Here is a 12506-nt window from a genome sequence, read left to right on the forward strand (position 1 = left end):
CCAAGGAAAGACTTACTCATTTATCCAAAGGAACAGGCATGGACTTTTGCAAGGCAAGTCAATTTTCTAGAACTGCTACAATAAAGCACTGGAGACCAGGTGGGGCCTGTCCAAATCTGTTGTCTTGGTGTTTGGGGTTGGGAAGTCCAAAAAAAAAACCCCACTCTGCCAGAAAGCTGGTTCCTCTCAGGTCTGTCAGGAAATAGCCTGCCTCAGGTCTCCCTTCTTGGGTTTTTGGGAGCTTCCTTTCAGTGTCACCACACTGTCCTCTGCATGTGCCTGTGTCCACCCAGACCTTGTACCTTGTAAGTAAGGATATGAGTCCTTTTGAATTATGGTTCTCCTTGGCTGTGTCATTTCTACAGATCACCTCTGTTCGGATTCTATATTCAAATAAGGTGGCAATCTGAGGTCCTGAGGGTTGATCCTCATCATATGTCATGTGATGTTGGAACTAGTTCTGTTCAAACCATAGTAGGTAGCAAATGCTCTACCCTGGTTGAGTATCATAGATGTTTAGCTTTTCCTTACCCCACTAGCAAAGGCCATACTGGGGATTATCCTTCTGCCTTGTGATGATAGAAAGAGACAGATTCCTTCTCATCAGTGATACCCACAAGAGGAGATTGGACACACCCACTGTACCCCACTCCCCATTAGGATAGCATCAATAAAAGATGTCAAATAGAGAAAAGAATCCCCACCAATGCCCAGTAGCAGCAAGGAAGCCAGAATGTAGCAGCAAAGTCTGTGTTCCAAGAATATTGGTATTGGAGACAGGTGGAAAGTATTATTTCATAAATTCAGCAGCAGCAGCATCAGCAGTATCAGCAGCAGCAGCAGCAGTATCAGCAGCAGCATCAGCAACAACATTACAGGGTTGTTTGTGTGACATGGGCCTGAACGTTCAGCACTGCAAGCACTCGTGTGAGAATAATCTGGTTGCTGGCATGAGTCGTGAGTCAGAGTTGCCATGGCGAGGCCTTCTGAAATACAGAAAAGGAAGGAGGGAAAAAGAAGAAATAAATGAAGGAAGGTAAGTAAATAAGGAAGCAAGGAAAGGAGGAAGGGGAATGCTAAAGTTAAGAAATGCAAGAAGCTGAGAGAGAAAGTAAAATATTCCTATTTTTTCTCCATGTGGTAGCAGTATCAAGAGTTACCTTTCTTCCTTTGCTCGTGTGATATCAAAATGGCTTGTTAATCCAGGTGATTTAAACAAAGTCTAGAGTCTTGTACTGTGCAAAATATTCAGTTAGCCATAAAAGTTATTCGTAGCAAAACTATAAGACTCTCAGGTTAAATGAAAGATGATAGCACCCCTGTAGTGATTCAGAGGACTGAACTGTCTAACAAGGATCCCAAAGTTAAAACGTGTGAAAATGCCTCAAACAGAGGCAAATGTGGAACGGTTCATTGAAGAAAGAGGAAATAACAACACAGATGAACCAAGTAAAACCTTTAGAACTAAAAACCAAGGTAAAGGTAATAAAAACTCAACGGATGAACCCAACAGAAGAAAGCAGAAGGAAGACAGAGAAGTCAGTACACTTGGGGAAAAAAAAACAAGTCGACATTATTCAATCAGAAAAAACAGACTGGAGACTTGGGAAGAAGCTTCAATGACATTTGGCAGAATGGAAGACAATCTAACATTCTAAAATTCTAGAAGGTTCTAGAATAAAAATGAAACATAAGAAATAGACTCCTGGGTTGGGCAAAAGGCAGGGATCTGCAGGCATGTACAGCTGATGTGAACATGACCAGGCAAAGCCAAAGGCATCAACGCTGGAACACAGAAAACATAAACACTTAAGGAAAAATTAGAACGTTGAGAACAGAGAGGAACGATGGTTATGAGAGAGCGGGATGTTTGTCACAAACCATGGAGACAGAAATGTCACAGCATGGGATTGTTTAAGTTCCGAAAGAGAGCAGCAGCCAATGCCATTCTGCTTCTGTTGAAAACACCCTCCAAGGATGAGGAGAGCTGCGATAGTTTCAGAACAAGAAAGACTGTGAGAATGTGTTGCCTCATCTAGAGGAATCTTCTGAGTGGAAATAAAGAAAGAGGGAAGGAAGACGAATTAGAGAAAAAAATAGATGTGGATTTCATGTAGCCTTTGAATTTTCTAATCATGTTGGATTATTGAAGTGGAAAATTGAACCAATGTGCAGTGATTATTGATCAATGTAGGGGTTTATTCTTTTTCTTCCCTTTTTTTAAGATGGCAGGCTAAAGGGATGCAGACTGATATAAGTTTTTCTAAAGTTTACTTGAGCTTGTAAGATGATAGTATCGGTAGACTGGGAAAAACTATGCTGTGCATAGACTAAGACCACTGGCTTGCTGTGCAAAAATCTATAGAAAAAGGTATGCTTCAAATAGTGTCAAAATTAATAGGAAAATAAAAAAAAATAAACTAAAAGTTGTTCATGTAACTTACAGGTGAAATAAAACATCAAGACAAACAGAAAAATGACCCAGAGGATAAAAAATGGTGAAAAGAAAATATAAGACCAAGTCTGAACATGTCAACAATTATATTAAATATAAATACATTAAACCTACAGGTAAAAGACAGAGATTGGCAGCGTTGAATTTGTAAATCTCCTTACCTGTGTCATCCAGAAGAAACTTACTAGAATACAATACAGGCAACTTGAAAGTAGTAGGATGAGAAAAGATACTTAGTTTGAATGCAAATCAAATGGCTAATTTTAATGTGAGATACAATTGATACTTGATAGAGAGATTGGGGGAGGGGCTACAAAATGATAAAAGAAAGACCCAGCATTTCTCAGTGTTTATGCAGCAAACAACCCAGCTGTAGAATGATGGGACAGAAAGGAGAAGTAGATATGTTGACAGTTAAAATTGGAGAAATCAACACCTTTCCTGGAACATGCCTAAGATAGCAGGAGTGCAGAAGACACAGTAAACACCATTAACCAATAGGCTTTGGTTGCCATTATGGAATGCTACCAAGGGGTAATAGAGTACTCATGCCTTTTAAGCACCCATGGAATAGATCGCATGATGGACCATGTCCTGGGATATCGTGGACACCTCAACAGATGCAAAAGAGTTAAACCAGAGAATATTGTTTGCTCATGGTAAGTCAAAGGAGAAGTCAAGTAACTTGACAGAAAGCTGACTGGAAGTTCACTGAATCTTGGGACACTTAAGCCACACCATTTTGAATCAACTTATATTAATAACTATGGGGAAATGGGTGGACACAGAGATATAACCACCACAGCTGATCACATAGCTAAGGCAATTCTGAGAGGCAAAGTTATAGTACTAAATGCTTATATTGTTACAAAAAGATGGACTTTCAATGACTTGAGTTCCCACTTCAATGGACCGGAAAAAGAAGCCAAAGATAAACCCGAAGCAAAAAGGAAATAATAAAGATTTGAGAAAAAAAATCAATGCAACAAAAAGCAGTAAAGTAGAGAAAATCAATACAACAAAAAACTGCTTCATTGAGGAAGATCAATAAAATCAACGAAATTCCAACATGACGGATGAAAGAGGAGTAAGAGAATACACAAATTAGTAATATCTAAGGAGAGGCAGAGTTGTCCCTGTGTCCCACAGACATCAAGGTGATAAGAAGAAAGTCGTAGAAAGAATTTTATACACACAAATTTGGCAACAGACTGCTAAATCTCGTTATAAAATGGGTAATCCAAATAGTTCTTTAACTCTTAAGAAAACTGAATTTATGGATTTTTTTTTCTGAAAAGGAAAAAAAAATCCAGGCTCTGATAGTTTCACGTTATAATTCTATGAAATTCTATGAGGGATTAATTCCAATTCTTAAAAACTAGAAAAGGAAGGAAGTAATAATGAGTCAGTGGTGTCCTGGCAGCCACCCCAAAGACAGTAGTCCCTGAGGCAGGGGAGGGAAAATTACAGCTTAGCATCGCTCGTGAACAAAGATACTGTCTTAAGATACCAAGCAAAAGCAGTGGCAGATAAGTAGATTCATACACACAAGCCATTCTAAGAACATAGGACGGATATTTAAAGTAAGTCTGATCTTCAATATTAATAGGTTAGAGAAGAAAATATTATGATCAGTCCATGTGCCTGGCATGTTAGCAAATTCAATACATATTCATGATTAAAAAAAAAACCAATAGTCTGATACAACTATGAAGCCTGAGGAGCATCTTCTGGTAACAGCCACAAGAGATTGACAACTATGTCATGTGGGAAGATCAAATGCAGCCAACGGTCTGATACCCAAATGTATGAAGAATGTTTAGAACTCCCCAATACCAAAGAAGACTCGTTAAAACAGGCATTAAAAAATAACTCCACCAAAGCTTAGACATAGATATGTTTAGTGTTGTCTGGATAGATAGTTTGGGAATTGCCAGTTAAAACAACAGTGTGCTACCTCTCCGTGTCTATGGTTAAAATTTTAAGTGGATAATTGTAAATGCTGGCATGAAGGTATAGAACACCAGGGTCTCTTGATAGGAATGCAGATTGGTACAGGTGGTCTGAAGAATGACTGGTGGGTTTTTTGGTTGGATTTTTCTCCAAAACTAAACATAGTCTTGCCACACAATCTAGCAGTCACACAGCATGGTATTTACCCATGTGAGTTGAAAACTCTCTCTCTCTCTCTCTCTCTCTCTCTCTCTCTCTCTCTCTCACGCACGCACGCACACACACACACACACACACACACACACACACACACAGACACACACACACAGACACACATGCAAAACTCACCCATGCCCGTGTTTGAATCAGGAATATTCTTGATTATCTAAATTTGTGTGTAACCTCAATTAGAAAGTGGGTAGTCGAGAAAGAAATTAGGGAAACGACACCCTTCATAATAGACCCAAATAATATAAAGTACCTCAGTGTGACTTTAACCAAGCAAGTAAAAGATCTGTACAATAAGAACTTCAAGACACTGAGGAAAGAAATTGAAGAAGACCTCAGAAGATGGAAAGATCTCCCATGCTCATGGATTGGCAGGATTAATATAGTAAAAATGGCCATTTTACCAAAAGCAATCTACAGATTCAATGCAATCCCCATCAAAATACCAATCCAATTCTTCAAAGAGTTAGACAGAACAATTTGCAAATTCATCTGGAATAACAAAAAACCCAGGATAGTTAAAGCTATCCTCAACAATAAAAGGACTTCAGGGGGAATCACTATCCCTGAACTCAAGCAGTATTACAGAGCAATAGTGATAAAAACTGCATGGTATTGGTACAGAGACAGACAGATAGACCAATGGAATAGAATTGAAGACCCAGAAATGAACCCACACACCTATGGGCACTTGATTTTTGACAAAGGAGCCAAAAACATCAAATGGAAAAAAGATAGCATTTTTAGCAAATGGTGCTGGTTCAACTGGAGGTCAACATGTAGAAGAATGCAGATCGATCCATCCTTATCACCCTGTACAAAGCTTAAGTCCAAGTGGATCAAGGACCTCCACATCAAACCAGACACACTCAAACTAATAGAAGAAAAACTAGGGAAGCATCTGGAACACATGGGCACTGGAAAAAATTTCCTGAACAAAACACCAATGGCTTATGCTCTAAGATCAAGAATCGACAAATGGGATCTCATAAAACTGCAAAGCTTCTGTAAGGCAAAGGACACTGTGGTTAGGACAAAACGGCAACCAACAGATTGGGAAAAGATCTTTACCAATCCTACAACAGATAGAGGCCTTATATCCAAAATATACAAAGAACTCAAGAAGTTAGACCGCAGGGAAACAAATAACCCTATTAAAAAATGGGGTTCAGAGCTAAACAAAGAATTCACAGCTGAGGAATGCCGAATGGCTGAGAAACACCTAAAGAAATGTTCAACATCTTTAGTCATAAGGGAAATGCAAATCAAAACAACCCTGAGATTTCACCTCACACCAGTGAGAATGGCTAAGATCAAAAACTCAGGTGATAGCAGATGCTGGCGAGGATGTGGAGAAAGAGGAACACTCCTCCATTGTTGGTGGGATTGCAGACTGGTAAAACCATTCTGGAAATCAGTCTGGAGGTTCCTCAGAAAATTGGACATTGAACTGCCCGAGGATCCAGCTATACCTCTCTTGGGCATATACCCAAAAGATGCCTCAACATATAAAAGAGACACGTGCTCCACTATGTTCATCGCAGCCTTATTTATAATAGCCAGAAGCTGGAAAGAACCCAGATGCCCTTCAACAGAGGAATGGATACAGAAAATGTGGTACATCTACACAATGGAATATTACTCAGCTATCAAAAACAACGAGTTTATGAAATTCGTAGGCAAATGGTTGGAACTGGAAAGTATCATCCTGAGTGAGCTAACCCAATCACAGAAAGACATACATGGTATGCACTCATTGATAAGTGGCTATTAGCCCAAATGCTTGAATTACCCTAGATCCGTAGAACAAACGAAACTCAAGACGGATGATCAAAATGTGAATGCTTCACTCCTTTAAATGAGGAAAAAGAATACCCTTGGCAGGGAAGGGAGAGGCAAAGATTAAAACAGAGACTGAAGGAACACCCATTCAGAGCCTGCCCCACATGTGGCCCATACATATACAGCCACCCAATTAGACAAGATGGATGAAGCAAAGAAGTGCAGACCGACAGGAGCCGGATGTAGATCGCTCCTGAGAGAGACAGCCAGAATACAGCAAATACAGAGGCGAATGCCAGCAGCAAACCACTGAACTGAGAATAGGTCCCCCGTCGAAGGAATCAGAGAAAGAACTGGAAGAGCTTGAAGGTGCTCGAGACCCCAAAAGTACAACAATGTCAAGCAACCAGAGCTTCCAGGGACTAAGCCACTACCTAAAGACTATACATGTACTGACCCTGGACTCTGACCTCATAGGAAGCAATGAATATCCTAGTAAGAGCACCAGTGGAAGGGGAAGCCCTGGGTCCTGCTAAGACTGAACCCCCAGTGAACTAGACTGTTGGGGGGAGGGCGGCAATGGGGGGAGGGTTGGGAGGGGAACACCCATAAGGAAGGGGAGGGGGGAGGGGGATGTTTGTCCGGAAACCGGGAAAGGGAATAACACTTGAAATGTATATAAGAAATACTCAAGTTAATAAAAAAAAAAAGAAATGATTTAACATTCTATCAGAAAACTGAAGAAATGGAAATTCATCTATTAAGGTGGTGTACAGTCCATAATATATTCTACATTATGTTAACATTATTCTTAAATGTGATTTTTTAAAATTGACTAAATATGTTTTTAATGAGAAACAAAAAAAAAAAGAAAGTGGGTAGTCAAATGAACCCCCATATAGCATCAATGACAGTAGTAGAAAATGGAGTCTTCACAATATATTTTATTTTGATTTTATGTGCATTGGTGTTTTGCCTGCTTGTATGTCTGTGAGGGGGGGTGACAGATCTTTGAGTTACAGTCATGAGCTGCTGTGTGGGTGCAGAGAATTGAACCCCGGGCCTCTGGAAGAACATTTAATAAGAACATTTAACTGCTGAGAACATTTAACATCTCTCTAATCCCAAGCCTTCAAGTTACAAGAAGTCAAAAGAAACTTCGATCATGCATTGCTGATTGAGAGGAACTGATCTGAAGAGACAAATAGCATATAAAATCAACAATGTGACATTCTGGGAAACAAAAGGCTGAAAGGCTGCAGAATGTAAGCGGTTGTTAGGTTTGGGGAGTGGGGAAGGAGTGGGGAGATGACTGGATGGAACACGCAGGATTCCAGGGTTTAGCCATTATTGTCATGGTGGAAGTATTGTTTGAAAGTCAACCCACTGCAGGCACATCGCAGAGTGTATGCTAAGTGTAGACTGTGGACTTTGGTTAACATGGCCGTACTGGCTCATTCACTGTAAAAACGCAATGTAGCACTAGCATTAGTTCATAGAGTGCTAATATAACAAGACTAGTACAGCAGCAGAGCCAGGTAAGGGGATCTACAACTCTGTAGTTCTGCTCACTACCCCCATACCCATAAACTCAACTTCTCAAAAAGTCATTTGGCAGAGCTGAGGATATAGTACAGTAGAGTACTTGCCTCACATGCATAAAACTCTGGGTTTGAGTCCTACTATTACAAGCAAACCATCCATGAAATGATAAAAAAAACCATCTATGAGTAATTTATAAAACACACTTAGGTAGACATCTAATAGAAAATGTGGATCTTACATGCCAACAACTCTACAGCATTGGTGAAGGAAATCAAAGATCTGAAGAAATAGAGAGATATACCATGTTCATGGATTCAAAGACGACATAGGAAAGCCATCAGACATCCCGAGGGTCATACTGGAACATGCTTAACACGGTCGCTATAAAATGTCAGCAATATTTTTCTTGATAACAACAAGTGGTTATAAATGGACTGGATTAGGTAAGGGAACTAGAAGAGCTAGCTAGATCTGCTGGGAAGAATCAGTACAATTGATGTCATCAAAGGAGCAGGATGTGGTCCACACTCATTGGGTCAATGTCAAGCTCTAGATCTGCTGTTGTACAGCACTTGTACAAGGTGGGAGAAACTCAGCCAAGCACACCTGAGACCTCTCTCTTCTGCCTTGTAGCCTCCTATTGACTGTGTAAATGGTTCCCAGTGAATGGCTCAGTGTTCTGAGGTGATGGAAATGTTGTTGGCTGTGGTTATATCCTCACCTACTGCCCCCTCCAACTGCATTGGCATTTGTGAGTCATTTGTAAACTGCCACTCTTGCCCTCTCTGTTCTCTGAGTATGTATGCCAAGGACCCCTGGACTTTGAAGTAGCTTACCTCAAAGTTCTGCTCACTGCCTTCTACTTACAATAATTTGTGACTTTCCTTGGAGACCAGAACAGACTCTGGGGAGAACCAGATTGCTTTCACTTTCATTCTCCATCATAGTTTCTCCAGTAACCATATACAAAATTGTCTGTGTGCATGTGCGTGTGTATGCATGTATTAGGGTATATGCATGCAGGTATGCAAGTGCACATGTGCTTGTATGCATGTGTAAATGGAGCTTCAGTTTTGACCTTAAGAGCCACCCTTCTTGTGTTTTGAGACAGTGTTTCTCAAAGGGATCTGGATTAGGTTATCTGGCTAGTGAGCCCGCTAGGATCTTCTATTTCTGGCTTCCATGCTATGTTATAAGTGTACAGTACCATGTTGGCTTTTAGTTGGGTACTAGAAACTAAACTTGGCTCTTCATGCTTGCATGATGAGCAATTTATGGATTGTGCAATCACCCTAGCTTTTATTCTTAAAAAATACAGAACTGCTGGGTAATCCCTCCCAGTCCCACTTTCAGCAGCAAAGACTTCCTTATCATCTCAGCACCATCTTCATCTTCATCTTCAGCTCTGGGCTCTCCTGCAACCACCTCCAGCTTTATGAGTGACAGCTGCTGTCTGTGGTTAGCTATGAGTCTTAATTTACTCTGCCAAAATTTCAGTTTCTTTGACCTTTCAACACCAAAGAAACCAATTGCCTATGTTAAATTCTTCTGTGTGAAGTAACCAGATTGGGACTGTTTTCTTGTTTCACTTCAACTCATATGTCCATATTGGGCGCCACAGAGCCAATGGTCTGTCCCAGGAAGTGACAGTCAAAAATATCTGAGAGGAGGGGGTTGGGGATTTGGCTCAGTGGTAGAGCGCTTGCCTAGCAAGCGCAAGGCCCTGGGTTCGGTTCCCAGCTCCAAAAAAAAAAAAAAAAATCTGAGAGGAGACCTTTCTATTCTGTTTCAATTAGGAGGCAGGATAAAATAATGGTGCTCTAGAGAGCTGTCTCCGACTCACTTAAACACGTGCCAGTTTTGTTTTAGACTTACAGATGGAAATGGAACGTGAAGTTTGATGTTCTGAGATCTGGAATTAGGAGTGCCTATGGCAAAGCTAGAACACAGCATTCGAAAGAAGAAAGTTTGTCCATTTTTGACCAGGACCGATATTGCTAGGACCACTCAGAGATGGTAGCTCCTAGGTCTGGAGAAAGTGTACTTTGATTCAAGTGTGAGCTCTCTCCCAATGGACCCCAAGAACAGTGACCACGGAAATACTCACCCATATGGCTTTGCTGCCCTTCAAGCCAAAGTCAAATGGGACAGATGATTGATGGTGAGGGTAGCGTACCAAGATCTCCCTTCAAATGTTCTGAAGTGTTTTGGGCATGGGGGGAGGGGAGGAGATGGGAAGGTTTGCAAAGGAAGCACATATGCTGTCAGTCTGTGCAGTAAGAACAAGGGTTTGGTTTGATTGACAATCCACTGGGGGGGTGAACCTTAATACTTTTTTTAGCTATTTATGGTAATAGAGTCCTGTGCATAACGAATCATTACACTGGTGAGAATGATATTGTTGCTGCTGGCTTGATTGAGGCTAAATGAGCTGGGGTGACTTTGAATGTCTGTGGTCTCAGGTAGAATGGCTCAAAACTCTGAGACTAATGGAACTTCTTCCTGTAGGAGCCATGTTTTCCTCAGAGGCGGGTGAACATGTTTGTACTTGGTGGCTTTGGTTCCCAGCATTAAGAAGGTGAAGTGCTCTCTCTCTCTCTCTCTCTCTCTCTCTCTCTCTCTCTCTCTCTCTCTCTCTCTCTCTCTCCTCTCTGGGCCATTATGTTGTTAATCTTCCACTAACTAAAATTTCCATCAAACCTGATGGTGCTCAAGCCTAGATGTAAAGGAACAAGAGATACTTCATCCTGGATGGGAAGAGGTGAACCGTCTCACACACAGGGGTGTGGGTGTGGGGCATTTGTTCTCACTTGGTGGTGTTCTTGAATTGAACCATGAGAAGAGCAAAGGAGATGGTGTCAGCACTAGGCTCCAGACACATGATTGCATCATTGAGCGGGTCAGCCATGCTTTATGAGATGCTCAGCCACACTGTATGATTCTCTGATGGACTTGGCTGCTCCATCACTAGCTTGTCTATTCTGGCAAACATCAATATATTTAGTAGTGCACCATTTCTGAAGTGATTATCCTTTGGCTGTAAACCCAGTTTTACATATCCTGTTTCATGATTCAAGGGCAGGAGCTCTTTGCAAGGCCCATTTTTGCTTTGCCAGCGAGTTTCTCTATATATTCTGCCACTGGGGACCCCAGAGGGATGTGGAAGGGCTAGAGAGGAAGAAGTAATGTACTCCTGTTGCTTAGCTTCTGGTGACCCTCCTGTAACTTTTCTTCATCTGTGACTGTCATTTTAGCACCATGCTGTAACTGTCCAGGGACGCTCCTTTCTGCAGTGGCAATAAATCCATTTTGCATTTCCTTGGCATCTTCAGAAGCAGTTTCATGGTGCACCTCTTAGTACACTGAGGCTGTTCATCTAAGACTCTCTTTAAAGCCACAAAGTTAGCCTTTTCTCCAGGCTTCTCGCTCTCATGACCCCAGTCTTTTCAATGCATTCTCCTGACTCCAGAGTAGATCATATTTGCTTGATAGCTTGGGATTATGTTTCTCTTCAGTTAGCTGGCTAACAATTCTTCATGACTCTTTAACAATTTGTTTTTCTTTCTGCATATCAAGATGCTCAGCCATGCTATATGATTCTCTGATAGACTTGGCTCTTCCATCACTAGCTCGTCCATTCTGATAAACATCAATATATTTAGTAGTGTACTACTTATGAGATGATTATCTTTTTGGCTGTAAACCAAACTTTATGTATCCTGCCTCATGAGTCACCATGATCTCCTTTATATTCACTGGTGTTGTTTCTGTCCTTTGTCAGGACCTTGAGTAATTTCCACCGGAAGAGGAAGAGGAGAACAGGAAGTGGGCTTGTGTTAGGCAAGGCAGCACTGTTTCCTGCTCTCATCAGTCACCTAAATCCCAAAATGTTCGAAGCATCAAAACCTATTTTAACAAGCTGGCATGAGGTCTTGACAGCAAGATCTTACAAGGACAAAAAAAATTAAAGGTCATCTCTTTTTTTTGAAATAAAATGCAAAGCCAAGAAGAAAACATCAGTAAACCAAACCGTCGTGGTCTGATGTGTTATTTGAAGGGCTACGGGGTACAGAGTTGACTGCCTTTGAAAACTGCATTTTGTACCCCTTCCCCACTCTACCATTTCTGCCGGCCATGAGTCAAACAGCATGTTTCCACCAGACCTTTCCACCATGATGTTTTTGCTTTGCCACCGATCTAAGAACAGTGGACCCACCTAGCCATGGACTGGAAGTGTGAGCCAAGATGACTCTCTTTTCCCTTTGGTGACATTCTCGGGTATTTTGTGGCAGCAACAGAAAGGTACCTAACACAAATCTAGCTACTTTTTTACTTATCGATTGATTTGGTTTGTAATTGCTTTTTTGAGACAGGGTCTCATGCATCGCAGGCCAACCTTGAAAGTGTTATGTAGCTGAGGATGACCCTGAGCTTTTGATTCTCTTGTCCAAGTCTCACAAGTGTTATGATTGCAGACATTTGTCACCAAACCCTGTTTGAAGAGATGAGGGTGAACGTAGGGACCCATGTGTGGTAAGCAAGC

General features: G+C 41.2%; 1 long non-coding RNA gene across 1 annotated transcript; it reads right to left on the reverse strand.

The window, feature by feature from the left end:
* Positions 1-736: 736 nt before the first annotated feature.
* On the reverse strand, positions 737-2414 carry LOC134483638 (uncharacterized). The gene is made up of 2 exons (XR_010060471.1): positions 1161-2414; positions 737-986 (listed from the first exon to the last, which is right to left on the reverse strand). It is a non-coding gene; the product is annotated as an uncharacterized LOC134483638 (long non-coding RNA).
* Positions 2415-12506: the final 10092 nt, after the last annotated feature.

The sequence above is a fragment of the Rattus norvegicus genome, chromosome 19, assembly GCF_036323735.1.
Source record: "Rattus norvegicus strain BN/NHsdMcwi chromosome 19, GRCr8, whole genome shotgun sequence".
In the NCBI taxonomy this organism is placed as follows: domain Eukaryota; kingdom Metazoa; phylum Chordata; class Mammalia; order Rodentia; family Muridae; genus Rattus; species Rattus norvegicus.